Here is a 27,980-nt window from a genome sequence, read left to right as displayed (position 1 = left end):
GACCGTTTCTTTTGGGTTAATAAAATGGAACTCTAGAAGCATCACGTTCTTTTGAATTTTAATATTTCTTTCATGACATCTATGTTATAAAAACTGAAACCATTGTAATGCCACTCTGATCAATAGGTCACAGCCCTTTATCTTCTTTATCTGTTCCTCTGTACTACCCAGGTTGGATTACTGCAGGCTCCCAAATTATTCCATACAATCTAGGTCTTTACACAGATTTCAACAGCTAAAATTTCATGAAGCTTACAAAAGTAGTTTGATCCAGTGGGAGCTACAACATACATTCCTCATTGTACTGATTTCAAACTCATGGTGTAACTGAAGAATACTGTCTTAAATATTTCAGATGTTGGTAATACAGAATTTATCAGCCTCGCCTTGTCCAGCCTGGACATGCTGTTCTTTGCCCTTTGACATACTGTCCGGCTATGAGCTCCCCTAGGTTCAATGCTTTGACAAAGATCAGAATACTTATGGTGAATATAGGATTAGTCTTGGACTTGGGCAATTCTGCCCAAAGTCTGTGTGAGCTTGGGAAGCCAATTATTATTTCCATTTTGGTTCTGCACGTATGAAACATGGATGTTAACTTTAGTTCTGTAGATTAGTGAAGATAAGTACCCTTAAGACAGTAAGAGAAAATAATTTAAGTGGTGAAGACAGATACAATGAACAGATAAGGCTTTCCCATGAAGAAAATTAAATAAACCACATAAATTGGCCCTTCCTACCTCAAAACAGTGTAGGTACTTGATGAAGACTTGTCCTTTTTGTAAGCACTCTATTTAAAAATATTTATAGTTTAAAAGACATTGAAGACTAATGAGCACAGAGCAGCAGCAACGTGAGAAAATATTCATTATTATTGTCATGCTCTACCTTGAGATATTATCCTTCAGAAAATTAAATCAATTATAGGTTAAGAAACAGTTTCTTTTCTTTTTTCACAAAACTTTTGAGGCTGTATTTTAGTTTTAAAAACTGGATAGAAAAACGTTAACATTGTAGCCATTTTAACTATGGCTAAAAACTGAACTGTGAAGGTGAGGGGAGAAACAGATGTGCAGTCACTGTTGAGTTGTGGAAGATTTTATACATTTTCTGCAAGGTAAAAAAAATTAAATAAATATAACTTGTTACGAGTGAATTTAAGGTTAATTTCACATGCTTTTTCCTATATGGCCTATGGGGCAGCAACCTTTGGAAACTCTTACCTTAAATGCTTGTATATTCTGCTCAGAAAAGAAAGGTACTTACAGCAGTAAATAATTCTTTTGATAGTAAATCAGCCATGTCCTGCCATAGTTCACCTGAAACATCTGCTGGCTGCAACTGTCATATTAACTAGCCTAAGAAGTACATCTCTGTGTTTGTAGGCTACCCATAAATGTATATTTCTCCCTGCGATGACCTGCAAGCAGTATTGTTTAACTTTGGGGGCCAGAACAAATCCTACCACCTCTAACACATGAAACTTGTCTACAACCATATTGGTCCCTCTTTGTTACACCTTCAGTCATTCAGATATGAGAATATTTGATCTAACAAGCATACCTTCTTCTGTGAAAACACTAAAATGAACTCCTCATGTTAGAGCAGCTATGTGTATTTTGGCCATGTGATAATAACTGTATGGTGGGAGAGAAAATTAGGTTTCCAGAAAAATGCAAACGGGGGGGGGGGGGGGGGGAAGTAGAAAAGAGAGCAGGGACTAATTTATCAGTCCTGTGATTTTCTCCATACTTACCATGTCACTTGGAGCTGGCAATGGTTGCAAGAATTATACCGATGGAGAAGATCCAACTTGCATGTCCTAGTATGATGACAAGGTTATTCAGTTACAGCCTTATCTCCGTCTTGGCTCTCAAGCCAAGTTACAACTGTTCTGAAGGTCCCTCATGCACTGGCCCAGAAAGAAACCTCAATCTTTAAATACTCAGTAGGACCGATCATTTATGAGACCTGGTAAGTGTATTATCCTAGTGAACTATTCTTAACCATAATTTGCCATGGACAGAATTTTCTCAAGAAGGCTGGGAAAATAAACACATATGCTGAACAGCTTTGAAAAATGTAGTCAAACTTCTGATGAGTACATCACTATAAGTTCATAGTAAACCCACTGTTTTCCTCACATGTATCCCAGTGAAACCAAAGACTACATATTGTTGACATATGCTTATTTCATACATAATTGCTGTCATTAGCATAAATCTCTGGGTTTTTCTTGTCTAGGCAAAATGATAACATTGTTATTAAAATGTTGCAGCAGTATGGGATATATTCGTAATTCACAGTGAGAAGAAAAAAAAAATTACATCCACATAGACTTATTTTAGAATAGATCATAGGGTTTCATTTTTATTTTCCAAAATTATTCTACAAAGTAAGGTCTTTTGAGGTCTTTAGCAATGCAAACTGATTAAACTGATAATGACCTTACAGAAGATTCAAGGAATAGTCCTTTATGACATAGAATTATTAATCATAGTGTACCTATTCCAGATTTTTTTAAAGATCATTTCAATAAACGAATATTTACAGTATATGAGAATTTCCTTTTTACTATTTTTAGGTACACAAGCAGGCCTTACAGCTGAATTGTCTCCCATGGTAGGAGTATTTTTCACTGTTTAGAAGCAAGCCACAGAATAGTTTCTCATGAATTTACCAGATACATCCAACTTTGAGTAATTGAACACCCTGGTGTTCAAAGCATTCAGATAAACAGTGTCCTTCCTGAAAGCAAAATTAAACTAAAATAAGAGGATATGCTGCAACTTTTGGAACCAGTAGAGAAATTCTAAGACAGCTTAAATGTACCCTATAAGGGTTTCAGCAATATTTTGAAGGAGATTTGCTAACAAATGTTAGAATGAGTTATTTTTATGTGGTCAGGAGGTTGTCTTGGCAAAACAAAAGTCAGAAATAGCATAGATATGCTTCCCACTTAAAACACCACAGCAGTCAGTGTGGTGGAGTGACAGAACAGCATCAATTACAGTTCATGCTTTTTCAGCTCTAGAGTTCCCAAAGGTCAAATTGTGCAAATTTGAAAATTTTAGTGTCACAGCTAGAATAGTTTAATTTTTTTCAGACACTCTTGTACTCATTGAAAATTAAGAAACTGCACCTTTCCCCTCTTTTACATCTTTTGCGTAGAAAAAGGAATATGGAGAAAAATTACATGTATAATTTCTCAAAACTTCCTCTCTTTCTTTCCCCCTGTATGTTGCAAGGATGATCTGAGGATCACCTGTATACTGAATACAAATGTGTTACTGCTTTTAGTAGGATAGAAAAAATCAGCCCTTGCCAAGATATCTGCAGATAACTGGATTTGAATGTATTTAGTGCTCATCAGGATTGTCTCTCAGAAAATAAATGGTTCTCATTACTCCCATGCAGTCTCTTCAGATACCCTTCAAACAGCAGAGAGTTCTTAGCCTACATTTCTTCTTCCTACCCCTTTTTTCCACCCTCAGCCTTCACATTTGTCAAATCACATTATAAATGCATGTGATGCAGCTACTTTAAACAACTTTTGGTAGAAGATCATGCAGCTTTCCAGTCTAGGTAGAATTAATCACAAATTATAATTATAGTTCCATATAAAATAATTCTAAAGTGTGCAAAGTTCTTGTTGAATGGAGTGTGATCAATCAACTTTTAGCACAGGCAAGAGAAGGCAAAACATTTTTTGGGAAATATAAAGGTCTTTCTTTTGCTCTGGAACCTCCTCCAGCAATGCACCTTTTGCAGCAGAGACTTCTTGCTTGGACCCAAAGGTAGTGAGCAATACAACACTGCTTTCTCCACTCCAGGAGATGTTGGCTCACGTCAACCCACAACAGTAGATCCTATTGCAATAAAGAAATCCAGTGATGCATCGTAAACATATGACCCTGTAGAAAAGGACACAGGGCATCATGTTTTTCAAATTTTATTTTTTTTTCTAAATATCTGCTGGACACAATATTACTGCATATCCTCTTTAAAAAGTTCCTTCTTTGTATGCCCCAAAAAACTAGGTTTGATATTCAAAGTAATTTTGATCTTTTTAGCATGCTCACCAAAGGAAAAGATGGAAGCAGATCCATCTCAAGTCTATGACCACAATGCAAGATGTCAGAGGAGGAAAACTAATGGTTCCAACAAAAATGTATAAACCCAAAGTGATATAGACACATATTCTAGGCCAGGAAACCCCTAACCTGCATATTGCTCCATCTGAACTGACAGCTTCTATGATTTTCAAGAGGATTCTCTGACTAAACTATAGTACACCAATACCCCACTCCCCGTGCCATGAGATCTTCTGATGCTTCTGCAGTAGCTGACAATACAGTTCTCTTTCACTTTCCCAGGTCTCACAGGACTAAACTATCCACCAGGAGTTACCAAGTCTACTCTGGAAAACTAAGAACTGGGCAGAGCGTGGACCCTGGACTAGAATTTCATCCCAGAAGATGCTGGTGTGAATTGAGCTCACTGGTGCCTCAGCGTAGTGGATGACCTATTTTACTGATTTTTGAAATTCAGAGTTGCTGAGATAAGCCAGCTGGATGGGACTGCTTTGATTTATAGCAATCCCTAGAACAAAGTAGACATTCACAAAGAACAGACCTGAGTAAGTCACAAATATAAAGTTTGAAAACCAGGCTGCTTGAAACTTGGGGCACTTTTTACTGAACTGTCATGTGACAAAGGTTGAAGGCTGCATTAAAACAAGTTAAGCTTGTGAAAATCATTTGGTGAAACACCTTCATTTGCTAAAAAAATATTTACAAAGCCTAAAGCCATAAAAAAAAATGCTGTGAGAAGACAGTTAAAAAAAAAAAAAAAAGACAGAGAAACTAGTCAAGCACAGGTACAACTGAACCTTGTACTTGCCCAGTGATAACTTTTTGTGTCTGTGTGTGAGTTTTATGCAGTGGTGAACTTTATGCAGTACTACTGTTGTCACAGTCAAATATAATATGAGACAGATTTCGGGTGAATCTGACAGAAAACCAGATGCAAACAGTGCGTGGTCTGACAGGATGATGTTCATAAATTATGCAGTCACTGATGGAAAGGATGTTTATGTTTTTATGCTCTTAAAAATGTTCTGTCTCTCTTTAGCTGATCAATATTGTTGTTTCTATACTTCCCTTCACCTGCTCACTCTTTTACTTAGACACTGGTCAAATGGCAGCTCAATATAGTCTGTTGAGATGGAAAATCAATTGCATCAAATAAAGAGCTATGCTTTTAAAATTGGTGGATGTCAGTACACACGCACCAATGCTATAGACAATGGAACAGAAGATGTGATGGTTTTACCATCGTATTGGGGAAAAAGGCATAAGTGAAACCAGCTTGCTTTCAGCTTAGGTCTTCATATGATGCTTGACTGAGTATATGTCAGCCTTTTTCTCTTCCATGAAAGGTTCAAAACAAACAGCATAAATTCCAGGAGGGGGCTCAACCACCCAGAAGCAGGGTTCAAAGGTAGGCATTCATGTATGACAGGATGAGCAGCAAGATAACACTAAGGATCCCTGACAGGAGCTACAAATCAGTGACTGTGTTTATAAGATGTAAATAATATCACCACATCACCATAAGGCAACAGGTTTTCTCAGAAGACTTTGTGGTTCTGCAGTTTGATTACACTTTCCTCCTCAAACATTGATTGCAGCATTTTTCATTGGAAAAAAAAAGCTTATTAATACATCATATAAATAAACTATGTGTGTATATATGTGCACAATGTATAATATTGATATATTTGCATGATAAACTGAAAAAATGTTCTAATTTCCACCCCTCTTGGATATATTTGGGTTTTGCAATCAGTAGATTTAGGACTCAGTTTAATGCAAGAATGAAAAGCTTATAGACAGCTTTCTCAGAACATCATACCTTTTAAAAACATGATTTATCCAAGAGCATCCAACCATTCACCATGAACACCACAAACCCACTAAAGACTTAATTCTTTCTATCAATGCTTTTGGGAAGTTAAAGTGACACAATGAACCTGACATTACTCTTCATCATCTAATTCTGTGCATTTATCTTTGTGATTTTGAAAATTTCTTTTCTCCTGCAGCATTACCTTTACGTTCAAGTACTGGATTTTACTGCTCTATTAGAGCAAAAATAGGCTGGTAGTTAAAGACACAGAACTAAGAGCAAAGCTTAATCAAACTTATGGCTAAAACATTATCAATTTGTCTCAGTTTCCAATTACAATTAGAGAGGACTGCACTTCTGTTAGTTATGAAAAACTACAAAAATTGTCTGAATGCTAATATTTGTGTTATGTTTACTACTGAAGATCAGAAAATATCACTGCTGGAAACAAGATCAAGTACTTGCACACTTAAATACATTTCTTCAGTTTCTTGAAATAATTGCTGAGCCTTTCAGGAAAAGTTATTCTCAAATTTTAGAGCTATAAACAAGAAAAACATCTTTTTTCTTTATACCAAACCAATGAGTGTCCAAATCAACCCTGGTGGATAGCAAATGATAGGTCAATAAGACATAAGACATAAGACATAGCTGGGTTTGTATACATTTCTCATAAAAAAGCATTTTTCTGAGGTGGTAAGGTTTTCTTATCTATTGGTCAATGAATGACTCGCCCAGTACAACACATTTATTTCTGCAAGGAATTCTGACTCCAGAAGTATAAATTTAGACGTTTTGGGTTTGAAATTGCAAGGAGATCCTGTGATCTTTTTTCTGTAATAACTGAGTTTGAGCATTTTTTTCTTCATTTATTTAGGTAAGCCTACAGGAAATTAGAACTGTTAGACCAAGTCATCCAACTTCTTAGAGAAGCTGTTTGCAGCAGTTTGCATCTTCAAGTACTTCATTTTATATTGTACATTTGGGACAGTATTTTATATCGTATTTGAGTTTTAAAAGGCCTGTTACCGGGTCTGTTACTGACCATTTCTTAGAGGAAAGTAAACATCCACACCTGCTATAAAGCAATCATCCAGCACCTCAACAAGGTGATAGGTTAGCTAGGCAAATGTATTTAGAGTGCAGGCACTTCACAAAATCTTTTAGTTGTTGATACGTGAGTATTCCAAATGGGCACCCACCAAAAAAGTTACTCACTTGTTACTGTTTGCAAGGTATTTGTTAGAGTTTGAGGTGATTTGATTCAGCTGAACAGCTGTTGAGATCACAGCTAGTTCTTGAACCTGTGGTTAAAATTGTTCTTAAAATTGTTTCCACCTCTGAAAATTATCTTCCTGACACTTTTTCTTCCTTTCTGAAAACCATGCTGCCCTTACTGTAAACTGCAGATGGTACCACCTGTGCTCACTTTGTCAGAACTTCGGGTGGCCAGTCCCTCTTTAGAGCCCTAGCCTGCCAAACATTCCTGGGCTTCTGCCCCAAAGTAGGCAGCAGCAAAAAAGACAGCTCTGGCATTTGAGGTGGCAAAATAAAAATCTTTGTAGGGCAGATTCGGATTTCAGCCAAATCGCCACATCCCAAAATACCCAAATGCTACGAAGTAGATCAGATTCAAAATCCACAATGTTAACGTTCAGCTCAGTATTATACCAAAACATAAACTTATTTAAAATAAGGTAGACTTTCCTAAAGTGCCATAGAGGAAAAAGTCTATTCAGGTCACTGAGGAAACTTCCATGGTTTTCTTGATTATCGAACTAATCTGCAATTCTGTCTTTCTTCTTTACTAGGGGAAACACTGTTCTTAGACCTAAGAGATCATTCTTTGTTAAAAAAAGAAAAAAAAAAAAGCTCCAGTTAGGGCAGAGTATAATAGACTAGGCATAACCCATCCAAGAAATCCTATTTAAGGCCAACATGACAATAGAATTTACAGCTGTTAAGTGCTCATCAGCAGGACTAATGCTTGCAGAATCTGACCCTTCCTTAATCTCTTTTCAAAAGTGATTTAGAAGCTCTTTCTTTCATTTTTAACAAGCTGCTGTGCTGCAAAAGGAGTGGTTTAGGTCAGATCACTTAAAGATCACCACCAAAAGGGTTTGAATGAAACAGGTTTAATAATGTGACTGCACAAGATGTGATGGCAAGGTTCACTCTACTACTGATTACATGGGGTAAATGCACAGAGACAAATCAAGTAGAAATCAAGTCAGAATAGAGGTGGGCATAGTTTATAAAGGTCAAGGGCATAAGAGGGTAAAGGTGATCTACACATGAGTCACAAGATTTAATGTGGACCCCCTTGCTTTCTGTACTCAAACAGAGTTTAGGTGCAGCCAGATCCAATCTTAGTCTCAGACTTGGTCAAGGGTTTATGCCTAATGGGAGGGATATAGAGTGGGGTGTAGAATAAAGGAGACTATTCTGTCGAGTCATGAGGTTTAGAGTAGATGCCCTTGTTTCTAAACTCACAGAGTTTAGGTGCAGCTGTCTATTCCTAGTTCACACTTGGACAATGGTTTATGTCTAAGGGGGAGAAAGAGTTTTCTCACAATTCAAGATTTTATGTATAGGATTTTAGCAGCAAACCAGTACAATTTGTTTTAAATGACAAAAATAACGTAGATTACTTCAAGCTTGCAATGCATATTATGAAAAAGTTATACCTGTTAAAAGTTCCCCTTGAGTTCAGTGAATGCCTTTGTCTAATGCCTTTTGCATTCCTCAAAGGGTGACGGGTTGAGCCTTGAGGAGCTGGGGTATCAGCACAGCTTTCCACAACAGTCCCCTGGTATCGCAGACTTGGTGGTTTGGAGCTCGGAGCGGTGTCCTGCTCAGGGGGAGATGCTGCTCACGTGCCTGCTGCGGCCCAGGAGAGCTCACAAAGGTCTCGCTTGAGGGCTGCTGTTTCTAAGGCTGTGAGATGATCGGCTTTAGTCACCATTTAGTTAGTAAATTCCATCCTGGCTGCAACCTGAGTTCATAATTTTTTCAAAAACGCCAGGAGCAATGGTACCATTCCACTCAGGTTACAACGCAGGCTGCAGTCCAGGTAGCAGCTTTCCAGGGCTGTCGGGGAACAGCAGGTTGTGTCCATTCTCATTCCTTGCTTTGATCAGTCAATGAGAGCTCCAGTACGGACAGTGCTCTTCTGTGCCTGAGCAAAGTAACAGTTACTGGTACAGTCAAGGGCTGCTTAACTGCCTGACTCATCGCTCAAGGCACCAAGGACTAGTCAGCAGCTCCTGGGGTCATAGAACAGCCCGGAGAAGGGGGAGAAGTGCATCACTGTAATCCACCCAGTGACTAAGGTCAATCCATCTCCCTCCCCCAGAGATGGGGTCTTGCCTCTATGCTTATAAACAGACCGATGTTATATTCCAATTACGATTAGTGGGAAGTTTTTAGTTAGGTTCCCTTTGTTAAATGTGATTCTTAACTAGTGTTGTATATGCAAAAGTTTTGTAACAGTGTTATCTGTTTAGCTGTCCTCCATACCTTAACATATGATGTTCACCAGCAAGCATCAGTGAACTAAAGCCCCTAGATCCACCAGGAGTGTCCTTCCAGTCTCAGGGAAGAGGTTAGCCAAGACTGACTATTACTTGTCACATACGTTACTAGAACCATCCTTTTGCTTTCTGTCCCACCTCCTCCCTAATGCTTTTCTCTGGCTGCTTGAACATCATATCATATATCACCACACAATTAGAATGCTTAAAATCTTACATAAATGATTTGTTATTGTCTGAGTCCACTGCATAAATATCTACTTACCATTTACTTGTGTTTGCTTATGTCAAAAATGACTTTTGACACCTGTGTCCTGACTTTGTTCTTATCATCTCACTTTGTCAAAAGTAAATGAAAGCCATACACAGCTAAACACGAAGAGTGTAGTGCTGTGTTGAGGTTTACTCATACAAATTCCTTCCCCGGGGTTTCTAATTCTCACTTCTTGATTATATTAAAACCTTCATCCTGCACTGGTTTAAGCTTTACTTACTTAAACACATTTTCATTCTCTCGCAGCCTTTTTTTGCAATACAATATGGATGTCTTAACACTCTGTATACTTTATTGGCAATTAAGTACACGTCTTGAATTATTCAAGAAATCTAGACCTAGCTACATCAAAATAAAGGTGTCATTAGCCCACAACAGACACCCTTCTCCTACAAACACTGCCTATTTCTAAAATACCTTCTCAGTTCAAAAACTGCAGCACAGTTCCTTCCTGATCCTTAGTACACATATTTTTACACTAAAGCACAACATTCAGCAACTTCCCATACACACACACTTTTCTTTTTTCATTCCTTGGGAGATACAACCGCAAATATCATAACAATCAGCATTGTGCTCCAATTCTTTCTCTAAATCTATGGGTTTTGATATTCCAAAGGTATCGTTTGTGATGCCCACATATATAATTGCTGATACAGCTGCAGACCACTACAACTTTTGCTTACCCTCTGTACCCTAAATTAATGGTGAAAGAGCACTTGACCACAATGACACACCGGATTTACTAAACATAGTGAAAAACATTAATCATTGGTGTAGAATCTTTATAAACAATCCTTATATATAGGATATATTTAGTTCAGGAAAAATTCTCTGTATGGTATTGATAAGGATGCAACTCTATTAACATTAGTATAGCAAAACATTTAAGTCCATTATATTAGTAATCACTGGAATGCTGGTATCTTTCAGGAGCCAAAGCTTATGTCTAGAAAACATGTTAAACATTTAAAACAATTCTTCCTACATTGCTTTCTGTAAATAAATCTTACTGAAGTATAATTTTTCATATAATATTTTTCATCCCCTTGTCTAAACATTTGTTTAGTGTTGCCATGTACTCCTAAACAGCAGCCACATTTGATTTTGGACAGAGATCTTTTTCAGTGATGAATGAAAAAGATTCTGGATACATATTTTTGATCATTACTATTAAAGAGCTTGGGAATGAGTTCCTAAGCATTGGAAATGCCTCATTTTGTGTCTCATACGTCTCTTACTCTGAGACGTTAAACTTGATATTAATTTTAAAGCAGACCACTACAATAAACAAATTCATTTGTACAGTTGGTCATAGCTTTCAGATACTTTTTACAGGAGCCTTTTTTTTGCCCATCAGAGCAGCTGTTCTTAAGGTGTCTATTATCTTTCAGTCTCAAAGGTCAGCTTCAAATCTGGAAGACTTCTGGGAGCAATCCCATTGTCACAGAGAGAAATGGCACTCTCTTGTGCAATGCTTGTGTTTCACAATAATCTCATGTGTTTGCCCTGTTCGTGTTTAGGAAAAAGTAATTTTCACAATTTATGGACTGGTCCTGCATAACAGACCTAAGAGCACACACACAGAAAAAGAAAAAAAAAATATTTAACAGTATATGAAAGTGTGTGCTGTCTCTTTAAATAAAGTATATATATTACAGCTGCAGTAATACTCCATAAACCATGGGATATTTAGTTATTTAGTCCTCATTTTCTTTCGGATTACTTTGTTGCTAGGAATCTTGACTAACCAAAAAATAGGATACTAAAGGAGAGGATTAAGTCAAAATGTATCTGAAAGAGCAGGGAAAAGTAGGTTGGACAAGGGTTCTAAAAGGCTCTCAGCTACATCATATCTGTTTTTTTAAACAGTGTGACCTCTTTATAACCACCTTATACTTCCCTGCTAGTATGATATTGTATATTTATATAGGGGATCATTAACAGTACAACTGCAATGTAATTGAATGCAGGATTCAATAACAACATTTAAGTTAAAATACCATGTGAATATAAAATTCCCTTTCGATCTTGCTCTATTCTACTATTCTCTACTATTAGTCTAATAGTCTACTAATAGCCTACTATTTCATTTAGCATTATTGCAAGGAAAACAGAAGGAGAGGGGCAGCAAAAAAAGGTTTATTTTGATAACATTCTTGTTCATGTGGAAGAAGATTGCATTACGTGTAGCTTGATCAGCAGATAAGAGTGCTCAAAGAAACAGCAGCAGAACCCAATTATAATGAGCTTCCAGCCTTCAACCTGAAATGAAGGAGTGTGGCTGTTTATTTAAGGTGAGGGCTTTTTTGTAAGTGAGATGTGTTTAGGGGAGTGATGACCAATTAACTAATTGATCTGATAGAAAGCTGAAACCCCTCATAAAAGAAAAAGGAGAAAGGTCACTTTGGAGATTCATGCCATTTCCTGTTGTGATCGTCCCAATTAGCTTCTGATGAAGCTGAGAAGTGAGGTAGGGAGTTGAAGGAAGGGTTTGGTTCTTGATGAACCCATGTGAGGAATGAAGAAGCACATGATTAGTTGGAAGGTATCAAAGGTTTGAATGATGAACCCAAGGTATGCCAGGTTTTTATTTCATTTAAGTGCAGTGAGGTTTAATGGAACAACAAATATAAAGACTGCAGCCTTGGTGGCAGGTTTTTATAAAAAAATTATTTTAAACTACTTTGCAGAAGTTTATTCTATCATTCATTGTCTGCATCCCCAAGATAGATGTTAAGGAAGAAATCCAGAGTTGCTGGGTGGCTTCATTGTTACATTTAATTGTCTGGGGTTTGTGAAAAAGTCCATCTATAATGTCATAATGAAGTTCCACAGAAATTATGAATATTTTCAGAACTCTGGCCAATGTAAAGTGTACACATACACACCATCTTCAGTAGCTTGGAAGCATGGCTGGTGATGATTAGACAGCCACAAAACCAAGAATACTATTTGTTCAGAAAGGAAAATAATGGAAAACAATGAATTGGAGAACTTAAGAGGTCTTACCTGGAAGGAAGCAAGAGGACTGAGGTTCTGAGTGCCTTCAGCTGTTGAACTGTGTCAGGTGGTCTTAACATGTTAAATGTGTTAACAAAGGATGCACAAGGTTCTGGTGGTTACATTTCACAAGAATATTATCACTGTTCATAGTGTAATGTGGTGGCCTTGATGATCAAGCACGGAACTTCTTTCCTAGAGCTTGTACCTGAGGTTGAGAGCCAAGAGAGAAGAGAAGATTAATACAAATAAAAAACATGCAGGTCCATGAGCTGGTCATGCTCTGAAAACAGGCTAAGCAGTGTACTCACTTCAATGTATTTTTCACAAGCTTTAATCTATATTACTAAACTAATTTCTTTTGCTCCAATTTTTAAAAGCATATCAGTGATTTCAAGTGTTGTAGAAAAAATGCAATGGACATAAAATCTTACCTTTTTATTGTGTTGTATCATTTTAAAGTTCAGCCACATTCTGTCTTTTAGTTTAGGTGAATCACATTAATATGGTCAGCAAGACGTACTCTGAGCACCAGCAGACAGCCTGCAACATTGACCTGGAAGATTTTTCTCTTCACCTTCAACTCAGAAATTCTGTGCAATAAAAGACAGCCAAAATTTTACACAAGTATGAAAAATTACTTTCCCTTGCATTGAAGCTTACTTTTAATGTACGTGGCAGCCTTATACTCACATAACCCCTATGGCTGCAACATTTGCTTTCAGCTTTTGTTCTCCAGTGTTAGATTGAAATGATTTCTGTCAGATTATCAAGGAACAGTGGTATTCCTTTATAATTTTCTTTAATGTGTCAGGAAGATTATTTTATACTGATGTATTTTCAAAACTTATGTTCCTGTACAAATGTTTAATATGCATTTAAGAGCATCCTGAGAATGGTGATAATTATCACAAAACATAATCCTTTCCTCTTTTACTCGCTGTGTAAAATACTTTCCTCTACAAAGAAGGAGCCCTGCACAATACTTTGTGACATTAACATGGGCTAAGTTGCTACTCACTAAAAGCAAGGGATCAGATATGCTTCTCCAGGTATGTTGTATATAAAGTACAGTAGTATATGTTTGCATTTTGAGTGAGAGTTGGAAGAGATATTGAACACTACACAATAATTTGCTTTGATCTGGAGTTGAAGAAGCTTGCAGTTTAAAGACTTACTGCATTAGACTCACCTTAGACCAAACTGAAAAGGTCTCTATTTCCTAGGCTCTTACTCTTACCCTTCCAACCAGCTTTGTAAAGCCAACACAGCATGCTTAACAGCTAATTAGGGGCCTTGACCTGAAATAAGAGAACAGAAGGAGGTCTGGGTCAAGAAGGTGATTAGGAAGAATTGAAAGACATGGTATCCTTCCCTCCCCTGTGCACTCCCCTCCCTGCTGCCTTCTTGGAAAAGAAGAATGACCATTTCTGTGATTTTTCCAGTATCAGCAGCTCCTTCATCACCACACTGATTCCATCATCCTTCTTTCATTGTTAGCTTGTTGGTTTTTTTTTTCTCTTCTAGAGAACTTAAAAAAAAAAGGGCACATTTTTTCCAGTTTTATTAATTACATAGGAGGATTGGCAAAAATGATGCAAAGATCTTTACTATTTGTAAATTCATTCTATCTGGAGCTAAAACTGTACTAACAGAAGCAAGTCATAACAATACCAAAGTCTTTTTCCTCAGTTAGTTGGTATAACTATCACAAAGGTAAAACAGAAAACAAGAGCACAGAGAATTTTAAACGCTGGTATAGATCACTTGTACATATGCTCCGTATTAAAATGTAATTATTAAAACTATAGAAAACCCTCAGCTGTACCTTTCAAACAAGATGGCAGTAGTTTTAATCTAATTTTCATGTAGATGTACTGAACATTTCCCAAGCTTTTGAGTCATAGGTATAAAAAGAGCTAGTTTCTCAAAGCAAAAACCTGAAAGTTTGCAAATTTGCACAGCAACAGCCACATTGCATCTGATGAACAACCTGTCTTAATTCCAAGTAGAAGCATTACTTTTTCAGGATTTAAATTAAAAACTCTTAAATTTGCTTTAATTCCTTAGCCTAGAATGGACTTATAGACCAGTTTTCATTATTACACTGTTCCTCTAGAATGGAATTACAGGAACTGAGAAGTCTTTTCAGAGGAATTAAAATAAACCCCTCAACAACAGAACCAAACACATTACATTTCTTTTGTCCTCTCCATGCTAATCAGTGTCAACATTGTTAACCTACAAAGGAAGATACTGTGATTCTTGCTGAACAAGATGGCAGTGAAAGCTTCTTATTCCAGACCAAATATAAGATCTGTTTTTCAGAGGGTTGAGTGTTTTCAAAGTGTGAATTTAGCAACACTATTTGCAGACCCTCAGAGCCGGTGAGAAGCTCAGCTAATTCTGCATGGCACAGACAGAAGCAGCCAGGCTCTATCTGGGGCCATTTTTTCCTTTTGGAAAATAAGAGTTACATAAATTTATCATTCTTTAATCAATGAGAGATATTAGACACTTGGTTAAGAGCTAATAAGATAACCGACATGGAACATTCAGTGCCACGTTAAATGCTAAGTTCAAGTATTTTAATTCTTCGTGTCTTTTTTAAAAATTATAATTATTACATGCAGACTAATGTGCCTGGCTATTCATTGCCCCAAAGTGTTGCAAATTCCTGTTGTTAATGTCTAGAACTGATACAAATTCAACCCAAGTGTCAAGAGACACATCCACATCTTTGCAATAAAAGACTGTCTTGCAAAAGGATGTACATGAGAGAAACAAAAGTCTGCAGAAATGAAACTGATGAAATAAAATAGAAAATGTTGGCAATGATAATTTTTTTTTCATTTAAGTTAGACCACAAAAACAAATCATCAAGGTGGCCTGATTCTTGTACTTTCTAATGAATTTCAAATGCTTAACTTCACACTTCAAATATTAATTCAAAAAAATATGTGGGTGTTACTTCACGCTATATTTATTTATACCTATAAAAATAAAGCAAATACAATACACTTTGCACTGCATAAAATTTCTGCTTCATAAACCGTCAGTGCATACTTCCTGATGCATACAGTAGATTGCTTCTTTCTTCTGAATCTGTCAAGGAACAGCTTCAGAAAGTTCCTACATTCCTGTCAGTACCACAAATCACTCAAAATATAAACATATGTATATGTACATTTTAAATGTAAAAAAACCCCATGGATAAAACAAAGAGCAATTTTCAGTGAGTGATTCCATATCAAATAAGTGTTCTTCACTTAGGAGTTTATTCTTTGCTCTAATCCAGTTTTAGATAGATACCCAGAATTTTCACCTGGAAAGGGCAATAGTAGTAACTGCTTTGCTTCTAAAAGTTTATTGGTTATTTTAAAGTTCCAGATTCAGCCATATCTCTTCATAACTTATGTTGACTTTCAAATGTTGCTGCTAGTAATAATAATAATTAAAAAAATGTATTGAATCTATAGTACAGCTCTATTGAATTCTGGAAAAGATCAAAGTAGGTCTTAATTTTTTTTTTTCATACATGGAAAAGTGCTATTTATGAGTACAGCTATTTAATTATATTTGGATTATATTTGAGCCTGTAATCTGACAGTGTTGCCTTTGTCACAAATCTTAGTAATGAATATTTTACCAATACATTGGAATACATAGCTGGGAACAAGAGAAGCTGTCAAAGTTGGTACTTAGGGGTGGTTAGTTGTTTACTAAAGCTCTAAAGAAAGTAGTACAGGTCAATAGCTCTGGCTGCCAGTTGTCCCTTCATATGGTTGATTTCAAGCCTGAGGTAACAGTCAAGTGTTAAACTTGTGTTAGTTTTCTATTTTTAAATGGTAAATGAACCCTAACTGAAAGCGTTATTGTTTTCATGTCCGCTTCCTACAAGCGTTAGCTCAGGAAGTGATAAAGCTGGCACAATTACCTGTGGCCTTCCCAGTGACTGATGTCAAGTGATTTCCTGGCTGGCTGTAGACAATGGATTAGGAAATAAGCCTCGTGACCAGGAAGTTCTAATTATTTTTATAGTTTGTTTGGTTTGGTTTTTTTTTCTTAAAGCCTAAAACAATAGATGCAATAAAGTACTGTTCATTTCATGATTGCAATGCCTATAACTAGTGATGGACATGCAATTAAATGTCTGAAGTAGCCTTTTTAACTCAAAGTTTTTCATCTGATATTTATACCACTGGTCTCAATTAGGTTTCATCATTTCCCACTTACACAAAAAACTTCCATTTTTTCTTCAAAGTACACTAAGATGGTTGAACACCAAAGAGAATTTACCAAACAAATCACATGCAGAATAATATACATAAACATTTATATGTCCCACAAAAACAGTTTTCATAACTGATTAGAAATTTTCAAGCAAAAGGCTTTTTAGTTGTTGTTCTTATAGACAAACACTTATTTCCTTCTTCACTCCAGTTTGGAAAAAAAGATTAATAACATCATCATCCGAATTTAAGAAAGGTGCCATTTCCTTCATTGGGGTTTGATGACAACAGCGCCAGAATCTCAGCCCATCTTCCAAGGTTCAAATGATCTTTTTGCTATTTCTGTTCTTAACAGAACTGAGAAAAATACACCTGACAGAAAGTTATGAAAACAGTTCTAAATGTTTTTGTATACACATCACAATTTAGTAGTAAAGATTTGTTTTAAACATGATTTTAAATCATTTGTACTTGTCTTGATTGTGTAATAAGCTTTGTTATTTAAATTTCTGAGTTGCGTACATTGACAGGTACAGAAAGAGAAAAAAACATAACATCCCTCAACCTCACATAAACCAGTGATAACACTCTGCTGACTAGAATGGCAAGAGGAATTCAGCAGCGCTTCTTATATGAAAAAGTAAGACATAGGAAGAGCTGGTGAAACCTGAGGTCTGAATCCCACAGGACTTGAAGCATAACTTATAACTGGGAACAGACAACAAAACAATCATGCAGTAAAATGAAGACACAGAAAGAAACAATTTCCCTTACATGGAATGAAAACCTGAATATTGAGAAACTGTGTTTAGGCTCCCTTGCCTCAGTTTCCCTAAGAAAGCTTCTTGTGACGCAGAATGGGCTTAATTTTCTTGTTTGAAAAGTGCTTTGAACTGGTTTTGTTAACTGATTCCATAAAAATGCCAAATGGCCGATCTTTTGGACACCTGCATTGCCTGCACAACAGCGGTCAGAGTTCTTTTGTTGAGCAGACCAGGCTGGGGGGTTGTTTCTGCAATGTTGTGCTCAGTCTGACTCAGATAGTGCTGCTGCTGGCTGACTGGGCTCTGGGAGTTCTTGGAGATCTGGTGGATGAGAAAATGGCAAAATTCAGCGTGTATAACTCCCCCCCCCGCCCCCCCCCATCATTCTCCACTACCACTGCCACCCCCCCTAACAAAAAAACAACCTGTGATGCAGTCACTGGAGTAGTTACAATTTTTCTAGCGTTAGACCTCACAAAAGAAAAAAAGGCATGAGTGGTCTTTTATCTAATTTTTCTCCCTCATTCCTTACAGCCACCAGACCTAAAATCTACAGCAATACAAGAAATGGAGAGCAGTCCAGAGCTAAACCTGAAACCTCCAAGCCAAGTTAGCGAAGAAAATAAGTGCCAGTTTATCTACAGAGAATTTGGCCCTCTGATCGAGGTGTGATTTTATTTATTTTTTTCATTTCCCTTCAGTAAACAGATCTCTATCCATGCAGCTTTTGTTTGTACTGTTAATTTTGGAACTTACCAACACATGGGATTTCTGTATACTTATGTTCTATTTTCCTAGTGAACACATTTATATATATATATATAATATATATATATATGTATTATATACACACACAATATTTTTCTTGAAGGCATAACGTGTATTGTTGCATATATTAAAGCTCAAAGACAATAGCCATGTAAAGAACCAAATTTATGTCATTAAGATTCAAGCAATCTCATGCACTAAATTTAAAGCCCTTCTTGTATATTTGTGTTTAATATTAGTATTTGTTATTTTCTGAGAGCCTTGTGTGCTTGAGAATGTATAAAAAGAAGATGGGTTGTGTTCTGGAAAGTTTTCAATCTGAAATAAAGATTGGAGTAAACTGAATGCTCCAGAAAGAACAAACTGTTTCCAAAGTTATGGTTCCAGTTTGTGACAGCGCAGAAGAGTGAAGGAGACATTTGAAACAGCAGTGTGTATCCAAGATTTTTCATGGATAGCATATTTAATTAGCACTCAGAGAAAGAAAGGGCAGGAAATGGCTCAAGCAAACAGTGAAGCAAACTTTGAGGACTAGGATACAATACTGAGTGCAGAGGAAAGGACTTCATAAAGCCCAGTCAGTCTGTATGGCTGTACAAGGGAAGATGTCATCTCACGTTCCCAACAGCAGACAAGAAAAGTTGAATGACAATGAACGTGCAGTCATAGGAAGGCATTTCCTACCTTTGTAGTAACCAGAAATACAATAAACAGAATCATAAACAGTAGAATTGTTGAAGTCTGGTCTCTCGCACTTAGGTTGTATTGGTACCTGATCGAACACAAGACCTACTTGAAGCTTATTCCATACTTAGAACATTCCAGGTGATGTTTCCCAGTTGAAGTTCTGAACTATTTTATCAAGACAAATAAAATTAAATCACAAAGCAAATCAAGGCAGTCTGTCTTTGCCATAGTTTTTTTTATTATTATTTTTCACAGTAATTTCTGTTAAATAAGTATTTGAAGCCCTTCTACCTCTTTCCAAGTAGTCCCTTTAGCCAATAGATTTAAACATTGTCATACAGAGGTGGGAGTTGATGGACAGGTACAGAGCAGGAGATGACAAACCATGATCTCATTTCCTTCAGAGACCAGACTAGAAATCACAAAATCTTTTACAAACACTATCTTGGCTTGCCTGACCCTAAAGAAAGGTTCAGATTAAAATCTCTTGGCTGGATGGTATTTATTTTGAATTACTCCACTAATTTTTAATTTTGTTTTGAAACAAAAATTACTGTGAGAAAACCTGTGCAGCAATTCCCATGACTACGCTTTCCAGGGGTTAAGGTTTCCACTTTCCATCTAGAGCAAAACATTTAAATGTTCAGCATTGCTGACAGCACAAGACATCAATTAAAAGTCCAAGTAGTGTCAGTTGCACTTGTTTATTTCATATATTATATTTATCTTTTCCTGGATTTCAAGTGCCTTCTGATCAGCTTTCTTATCCTATGAAAACATCTGTACAGAATTGTTTCAAATGAGCAGAAACTTACTGCGGTATCTGTTCAGCTGTCAGACAATCAAGGTCATACAAGGTGCAAAAATGCTTATCTATATGAGAACAGGCTGAAATCACCCCCTCATGTCACCCCAGCGACTCCCATTACAACTTTGTTTTCAGTGGGGAAAACACTGGGAACTTGCAGTGGATTTTTCAGTCAACTTTTCCAAAGCCATTATGCGGGCAAGAATGCACCCTTTAGGAGAGACCACAGAAGAGCTGTGATTCCTTGACTTGGTGGTTTGCACGTTTTACACAATGTTTGGTACTTCACTATAGTGGTCCAGAGACTGGCTCCAGTTGGATCTATCAGCTTTACTGTAAAATACAGATTCAGTTCTGGGACTAAAAGTCAGAACCAGAGACTCTGCTCTGCACTCCCTCCCCTTCCAAAAGTTTACAAACTAAGACCAGAGTTCAGTTTGGATCTATAGGATATGGTATATCACTACAGTATGAGCATAGCAATAGTAGATGGCTTCTAGCTTCTTCATAGCATTTAGCTTTGGGGGCCTGAATCACTCTTGCAAGTGGATTTTTGCATCTAAATTGATTGGGTGCATTAAGCAAATACCTCTTTTGTCTCTAGTTAATGAATATAGACAGAATTTAAACCAATAATTATCAATATACATGCTATTAGACAACAGATAAAGCCATACTGTGGGACACGTGTTCTGAGGTGTTAATTCTTGCAATTCTAATTCCTCGGTTACCCACACCACAGGAGTATCCTGCATCTCCTTTCTGATTACATCAAGGATTTTCTTCATTTTTCTTCATATGGATGCACAGGACAACATGTGCCCAATTTAATATGTACTCAGAACCTGGACAGAGTATGAACCCAAAACCTGGAGCTGTTTTTTACCATACGTCATATGAACTTTAAAATCCTTGGTTCAGATTCAATTGGCTTACTAAAACAAACAGAAATTTCCTTTTTAACTAGTGACAGCGAATTAGAAGTTAGGAGTGTTTGGAATCAAGAACCAAGATCAGAAAGGGAAAAGACATGCAGAGCTATGGAGATTAGTTCAGGTTGCCTTAGATTAGCTAACACTTTCATTTCAAACACCTCCAAAACATACATGTTTGAATGCATACTTCAATGCTAGCTAATACAGAAATTTGAAGTTTGCTTGTCATACATGTGGGACACCTTCCAGTAATAAAAAGGAACTTTTATCACAAAACTTATTTGAATTAATCTAATTACATTACGTGCTCACATCTATAGCCATTTCAGCATGCATAAGTGAATGTGAAAAAGCTGCACAAACCTAGCCAAAATAGAGGAATACTTAGAAAATTAAGAAAGCTTTTCACATAATGTGATAGAACTTAAATTCAATTTAAGTCACACAAGTCATAAGCCCCGATCATTAATTTTATTTCCCCCCCTCCCTTACATTTTTACTGACAGCCTACTTCTATCTTAAATGATCTTGATTACCCTATCCATAAAAAAGGAACATAAAAGTTCAGGCAACGGTTAGAAAGCAGTGGAATTGTTGCCTGCCAGAAAAGTACTTTAAAAAATCCCAAACCAAAACAGTGACAAAACTAAACACAAGATACAAATATCCATCAATAACAGCATGGAATCTTAACTCCATTTAGATACTCCCCAACTGAATTGCATGGCCTCAAGCCACCAGAAAATAAAAAGCATCTTACATACCACAAAGATAACCCAACTTTTTTTTCTGCTTTCCTGAAGTGTGAGAGTTTAAAAACCTCATACATGGATTAAAAGAAGTTGTTGTGGAACAATTTAGAAGAGGCTCTTTCTGTCCTGGGAGTCTTTCCAGTTCTCTTCACCCATGTAAATTCAGATTCCCATTATCCAATTTCTCACACAAAATGATTGTTCCCAGATAATCAATCTGTCTTTTTATATGACTTCATGGTCATTTAAACAGTTTTTCAATTGCAGACCTAATCCAGAGTCCCCAAACTATTCTTATTGACTTTTTAACTACTCAGTTATTTGCCAGCTTCCATAATTTACTACTTTACTTATACATCACAGCTTAAGCAACTTTTCTGTCTCACTCAACACTATTGACAGAAGGACCTAATTGTCTGCAAGCTACATGTATTATTCTGGATTTTGTTTACCTGTCCTTTTGGGGGGAAAAAAAATATCAAAACCAGCAGCTAAATTAAGGCTTAATCACATTAAAAAAAAAAAAATGTCTAAAAACTCCCTTACTTCGCTTTTCAATTATGCAGGGCCTTACAATCATCTAACTAATTTTCAAGCCATTAATAAAGTCCATGGTTTTTGTTTCCAGGTTAAATATCCCTTTAGAATTTGGTATTTTAGCATGTGGTATTTCAATAAATAAGTACAAAAAAGTTAGTTATAAACTACAATACAATCATATCTCAGTCTTCTTATACATAAGACAAATAAAGCATTTTAGCTGTCTCACTCCCGCTTTTTACAGCTCTCACAGAAGGTTCTGGTTGCTTTTTACACTTTGAACAATGTTAAAATTCAGCCCCAAGCGTGCCACAATATTTGTGACAGTTACCTGTGAAATTCAGAATTGTGATAAAATCCCAAAACTAAGCTCCAGCTGAGGGTTTAATTACAAAAGATTCACCCTGTTCCAGCCATAGTTCTTATGGAAACTCCAAATGGTGCAACAGCTTGAGAAAACGGGTATTCCTGTAACCTGCACCTATTCCCCACCTTGCTGGCAAGAGTGCAATGCAAAACACTACACAACTCCCTAGAACAGGAGGCTTTCTCACCACAGCTTCTTTACTTTAGCCAATTTTCCTTCTTTTAACAGCTTCAGATGCTCGATCTCATTTTAGGCCTTCTGCTCTTCCAAAGGGAGGAACATCTCTAAGTCCAGCATGTATTAAATCCTAACCCCTTGGCTGGAATTCATAAAGAATCTGAAAGCTCATTAGAGCTGCCAGAAATAGATTCAGATATATTGAGAAAAGGGATAAAGGGAGAAGCTATAAAAAGAAGCGTTGTTCTTGGTTAAGTTTTTATGCATTCAGCATTCGTAATAATTCAATACAGTAAAATACATGACTAGAATCTGTTTCTTAGGTCCCTGTACTTTGCGTGAGAATTAATTTAGTGAGCTGTTGATCCAGTCTGAAAAGCACACAGGACATAACAGTTGCAGAAACTTCAAACTTGCCTCAATGATTTTGTGAGAATTACCATGATTTTACAATAAAAATCTCAGTTCTTCATGACTTTCAAAATACAGAATAGTAGTGCAATGAAATGGGAAAACAGCTATCCGAAATGGGCAGCAGTAGCTGCAGCAGTGCAAGCTTTCCTGCTGTCAAGCTCCACCGTTTAAGGGGCTTTAAACCCTTAATATAGTTATTATATTAATATAATATATTAATTATATGAGAAAGAGAATATAGTTGTGGGTAAAAATGATGGGTAGAAACTGGTGTCTTTCTTTTATTCTAGATGTGGCAAGACTTGCCAAGAAAGTTATTTTGCTGAAGAGAGGGGAACTGTGGGGGTGTGTCTGTACTTAGAAAAAAGTGATATGATAAAAATCGTGGGAATGTCTGTGAAAGATTCTGCAGGGGAAATGTTATTCCATGTCTAACATGAAACTGAGAAGTAATTAATTAATTCCTTTTAGATAATTAAATCTCATATTTAAACTTCCAAAGATAAAAAAAGATTTTCAACTTTAAAAGTTGCATGAACCTACTGACAGTGTAAACCAAGGCACCAAATAACTGACAGCAAGAGAAGACACAGGTTCATGTTTTCCGTTGCATTGCGAGCTTCACCTTTATCCACACTTTGCACGTAAGCAGAGTTTCTCTTCACCAAAATTGTCTGCTATACTTACACTGAAAATAATAATTTAGCGTGGAAACAAACCATTTTTAAACACTTCTGCTGTACAAAGCCATTAAACAAGCATGCTTCTGTTTTCCCTGAAAGACTTTTCTTTCCCAGAGTCATCTTAGACAATAGCCATTCTGTTAAGCAGGATCTTAAATTAGTTAGGGAAACATATGGCATGCCCTCCTATGGAGGCCATACTTTGGTTATAGCTTTCTGATCTAGGTTTTGGTATGAAATTTCTGCCCAAGGATATACAAGGTCTTTACATGAAACATAACTTTCAATGTTATCAATAATGTTTTACATCTGTGAATGATTAGATAGTAAGTTTATCGGGGGTTTTTTGTATAATTTGGAGATATTTTTTTTTTCTTATATGAAGCTCAAAGTAGTATAACATCTGTTTGGGGGAAGGATACATTTTTCTGAGGTGGCATTGATGGGAGATGAAGTACAGAGGTGAGGTAAGTGGGAGTGCAGGGAACCCAAGGCATTCTGAAAAATATTCACACTTCATTTATTATATCTTTTCAGGTGAGCATGTTTACTTGTATCTCCATACAGCTGTAGGGTGGTTGCAAAGGCTTCCTCTAGCAAAGCTGATGCAATTGAGACAGCATATGCTGGTACTTAAGCAGAGATGTTCATGCATGCTTCATTTTTTTGAAAAAAAACAAAACAAAACAACCACCACCACCACACAACAACCCATCCAGTTTACAATATTATGTTACCCAACCTTTTCTCTCTTTAAAAGAAATACCAGTCTGTACATCTTCCCTGCTATGCTACAGCAATTAAATATCAGAAGCAATTTATGTGTAACTTGTTCCACGCATTCGTTATTAAGTTGCATGCAGCAGCAAACATTTTCTGCTCAGCTTCCAATTAGCCAGAGTGAGACCGTAACTCCTGCTGATTGCTATAGAAAGTATCTAGGAACTGGAACACATGCCTTAGTACTGCTTGCTTCTACTGCTGACTTTCCAATGCCTTGCTGTGCAGGTTGATTAAAAAACAAAAATAAAAACAAATTTATTGCACCTATCACAAAAAGATCTGGCAGAATATGAATATTCCAGAAGGGGATTGTGAAGCTTAGTATTAGTGTATAAAATGCTTGAGATCTTCATAGTGGCAGCGTTGCTGATGCTGAAGTGTTTCCATAAGGTGTTTCTTGATCTATTGTGCAACAAATTTGCATCATGGTAGAGGCTGCAACTGCAGCCAGACCTTTCCTTCAGCAGTGCTTCAAAAGTAATCATGTCAAAAGCATCTAAGAAATTACAGAAAGAGCAAGCAAAAGCTCTAGATTTTGCTTGGAAGTACTTATCTGGCATTTTCATAAGTTTCCAGAAGGAAGAAAGAGCTCAGCTTGCCTTTTCTAAAAAGATAGAGAAGAAAGTCTCAAGTGCTAGTAGCTTTAACTATGAGAAGGTGTGATAACATCTACGTGCACGGACACTTGGATGCTCCTGTTTAATGCTTCAGAAATATCTTAGTCAATGCTTGAGTATTCTGTCCGTTAACCCTTGAGTATTCTGTCCGTTAACCCATGTTCGAATAAGCAGAAGTATCGTTAGCTGCCTAAATTAAGAGCAATTTATATTTGCTGATGAAATGGTATGGTTTATAAGCATATAATTATATACACAGAGTCACCTATACATATATACTTGCATTTTTGGTGTTTACATTTGTTTGCTATTTTTACTGCACTTCAAAGTGTGCAGTTTACTGTAGGACCTTGAGAAAAGTGTAGCGAGACACCTCATACACTGAAATTGCCATTTGGTTTATACATTTCACAGTTCTGTAATGCAATAATGCATCCCTTACATCTCTTGAGCACTCCACCTCAGCGCTTAATCCCCTGGAATTGCAGGCAGAGCACTAATTGACATTGTCTGGTTTCATGACCCAGTCAAATGTTTTACAATAATTACAGCAAACAACACAAACTTGCTGCATAAGCATAACCTGTGTCAGTGTCATCAAGAGTAGCTGTTGCCTTTTAGAGTCTGCTAGGACAACAGTGACAGATATTCTTGTTCAGGAAATCATATTTTCCACTTGCAGCTGACCATGCTGTGGTGGTGGCAAAACACTTTGTTCCTGCTTAGTTTTATTGTCAGTGTCCTGTCACTCACAACGTTTCTACATTCACATAAGGTATGCAAATTAAAACAAATGTCTGAAAGTTGTGCCTAGCTGCTGTGGCTATGTGGATGATTTCTGAACATAATTGGTATGGTTTAATGTACACCCATGGCCGTCAGATCAGAGTCGCTTAGCAGAGGGCACCGAAAGAGATTTTCTTTTACATGGCAGTTTCTTGAACAGTAACTTTAAGTATTATGGGCTTAAATAGAATAAGTTTAAATTTGGAAAAAAGGCAGTTTGATAACTGAAGTAATTTAATCCTGTTGCTGCAGAGAGAGCAGACACCTTCTTTCACTACTTCAAACAGTGTTGAAGCATTATCTTTAGGTATAAGAACAGAAATCCAACCACGCCTATATGTTCTTGATCATCTTTGTGAGTCTTTTCTCAGCAGGTGGAAAGGACAGAGAAGTGGATCCCTGTCTAGTGAAAAAACCTACTGAACCGTGTTTCATAACTGGCCTCTCTTGTATGGTTTATCCGTATGTTGACTTTAGGATAGAGTTAGTAACAAAAATGTTTCAGATGTTCTCAAAATGAGGGGTTTGAAAATCTTTGTACTGATCTACTTCATTAGGTATTTCATTAATAATTTAAAATTATTTAAAACATTATCCAACTAATTGTCCCAAGAGAAAACAGAGCAAATGTTAAAGAGCTTCAGCATTTCAATAAAGAATTCTGCAGTATGTCAGGGGTGAATACATTAGTCTTGTAAAAATACTCTATTTTACAATTGTTTTTTTCTGCCCATAATCAAAAAGTTAAGCACAAGCACTATACAGGACTTAAGAAATCCTGTTCGTAGTTGTTAGAGTCTTTGTGAATATGCTTCCACTAACAGGATGCACACTGTATAGAAAAATCCACTTATTTTCACGCAAGTTCTGCATTGAACTGATGCAGCTCTACAGTATGAACTGATGCAGCTCTACAGTACCACAGTGTTGCAGTTCTTAGAAGATAAGCCTGACCTACACTATAATATGCTTGGGCGAAAGTTCTAACATAATAAATGCATGGTTTCTCAGCTTACCACTTCAAATTGCTGGTGAAAATCAGTGCTCCCTCTGGCCTGGGGCAGGTCCAGTGCTGGCAGCCTGGCTCTGCCCACTTGCTGTTGCTGTTGTGGAGCATGTGCTGCGGAAACAGCATGGAGAGCCTGAACCAGCTCCCAAGTAATCTGAGGGATACATTCCAGCAGCTGGTTTCCTGCCTTTTTTCATGCAATGTTTAACCCTTCCTTAGCAGGAATTGAGTGAAGTCTGAAGGGATATAACTAGCCACCAGTTATTACTAGAAGACCTCGTGTCAGTGCAGTGCAAGGCCCTACCTTTTATCAGCACTTTGTAGTAGGAAAACTCTAGAAGTGGAAAAAAAGCCCACTTCATAGTCCAAGTAAAATCACATAACTATCTAATTATCTGGCGGGGCGGGGAGGGGTGGGGGGGTGGGGGGGGGGCGGGGAAGTCTACCGCAGTTGTTCATAAGCCTTAAAAGAAGAGTTTCTACTGTCAGACATCTCTCCCAAAAGTGTGACTACAGACAGTGCAGTAACATCCACTCCCTGCTAAAGCTACGGTCTGTTGCAGAATATCTTCTCATCATAGCATAATACACTAGAAATCATTTCTGGGTGCTTATCAGCATTTTTTATCATTTTATCATTATTATAATTTCATGAAGATGACATATAGACATTACAAGGGGTCAACATACAAATATCTAATTACTATAGCAGTTAGATAAACCAAAATGCCAAAAATACAAGAAGTTTTACTTCTTGTAACTGGGCAGAGTACCAAGTAAATAGCAGAACATTGGCTGTGCTCTCCTTTCTCACCATTTCCTGCAGCCTACTGTTTTTCCCTCAACACACCCTGCTCCTAGGCTGGTATTTCTTCCATTACACGCGGTAACATTTTTACAGAAGAGTGAGAATTATTTGCTAAACACATTAAACTGCC

At 36.9% G+C, this 27,980-nt stretch overlaps 1 long non-coding RNA gene across 3 annotated transcripts; it reads right to left on the bottom strand.

Annotated features, from left to right (window-relative positions):
• On the bottom strand, nucleotides 1–27,167 carry LOC114011853 (uncharacterized). Of its 3 annotated transcripts, XR_003553969.2 has the most exons (6): nucleotides 27,050–27,167; nucleotides 13,913–14,021; nucleotides 13,155–13,313; nucleotides 12,730–12,928; nucleotides 8,598–9,088; nucleotides 1–1,822 (listed from the first exon to the last, which is right to left on the bottom strand). It is a non-coding gene; the product is annotated as an uncharacterized LOC114011853 (long non-coding RNA). The 3 variants fall into 3 exon arrangements; XR_003553968.2 differs by having other exon boundaries at nucleotides 1–9,088; XR_003553970.2 differs by lacking the exons at nucleotides 1–1,822; nucleotides 8,598–9,088 and adding an exon at nucleotides 9,100–11,982.
• Nucleotides 27,168–27,980: the final 813 nt, after the last annotated feature.

The sequence above is a fragment of the Falco peregrinus genome, chromosome 1, assembly GCF_023634155.1.
Source record: "Falco peregrinus isolate bFalPer1 chromosome 1, bFalPer1.pri, whole genome shotgun sequence".
NCBI lineage: Eukaryota > Metazoa > Chordata > Aves > Falconiformes > Falconidae > Falco > Falco peregrinus.
Note: the sequence above shows the minus strand (reverse complement) of the source record. Positions and strands in the feature narration are given on the sequence as shown.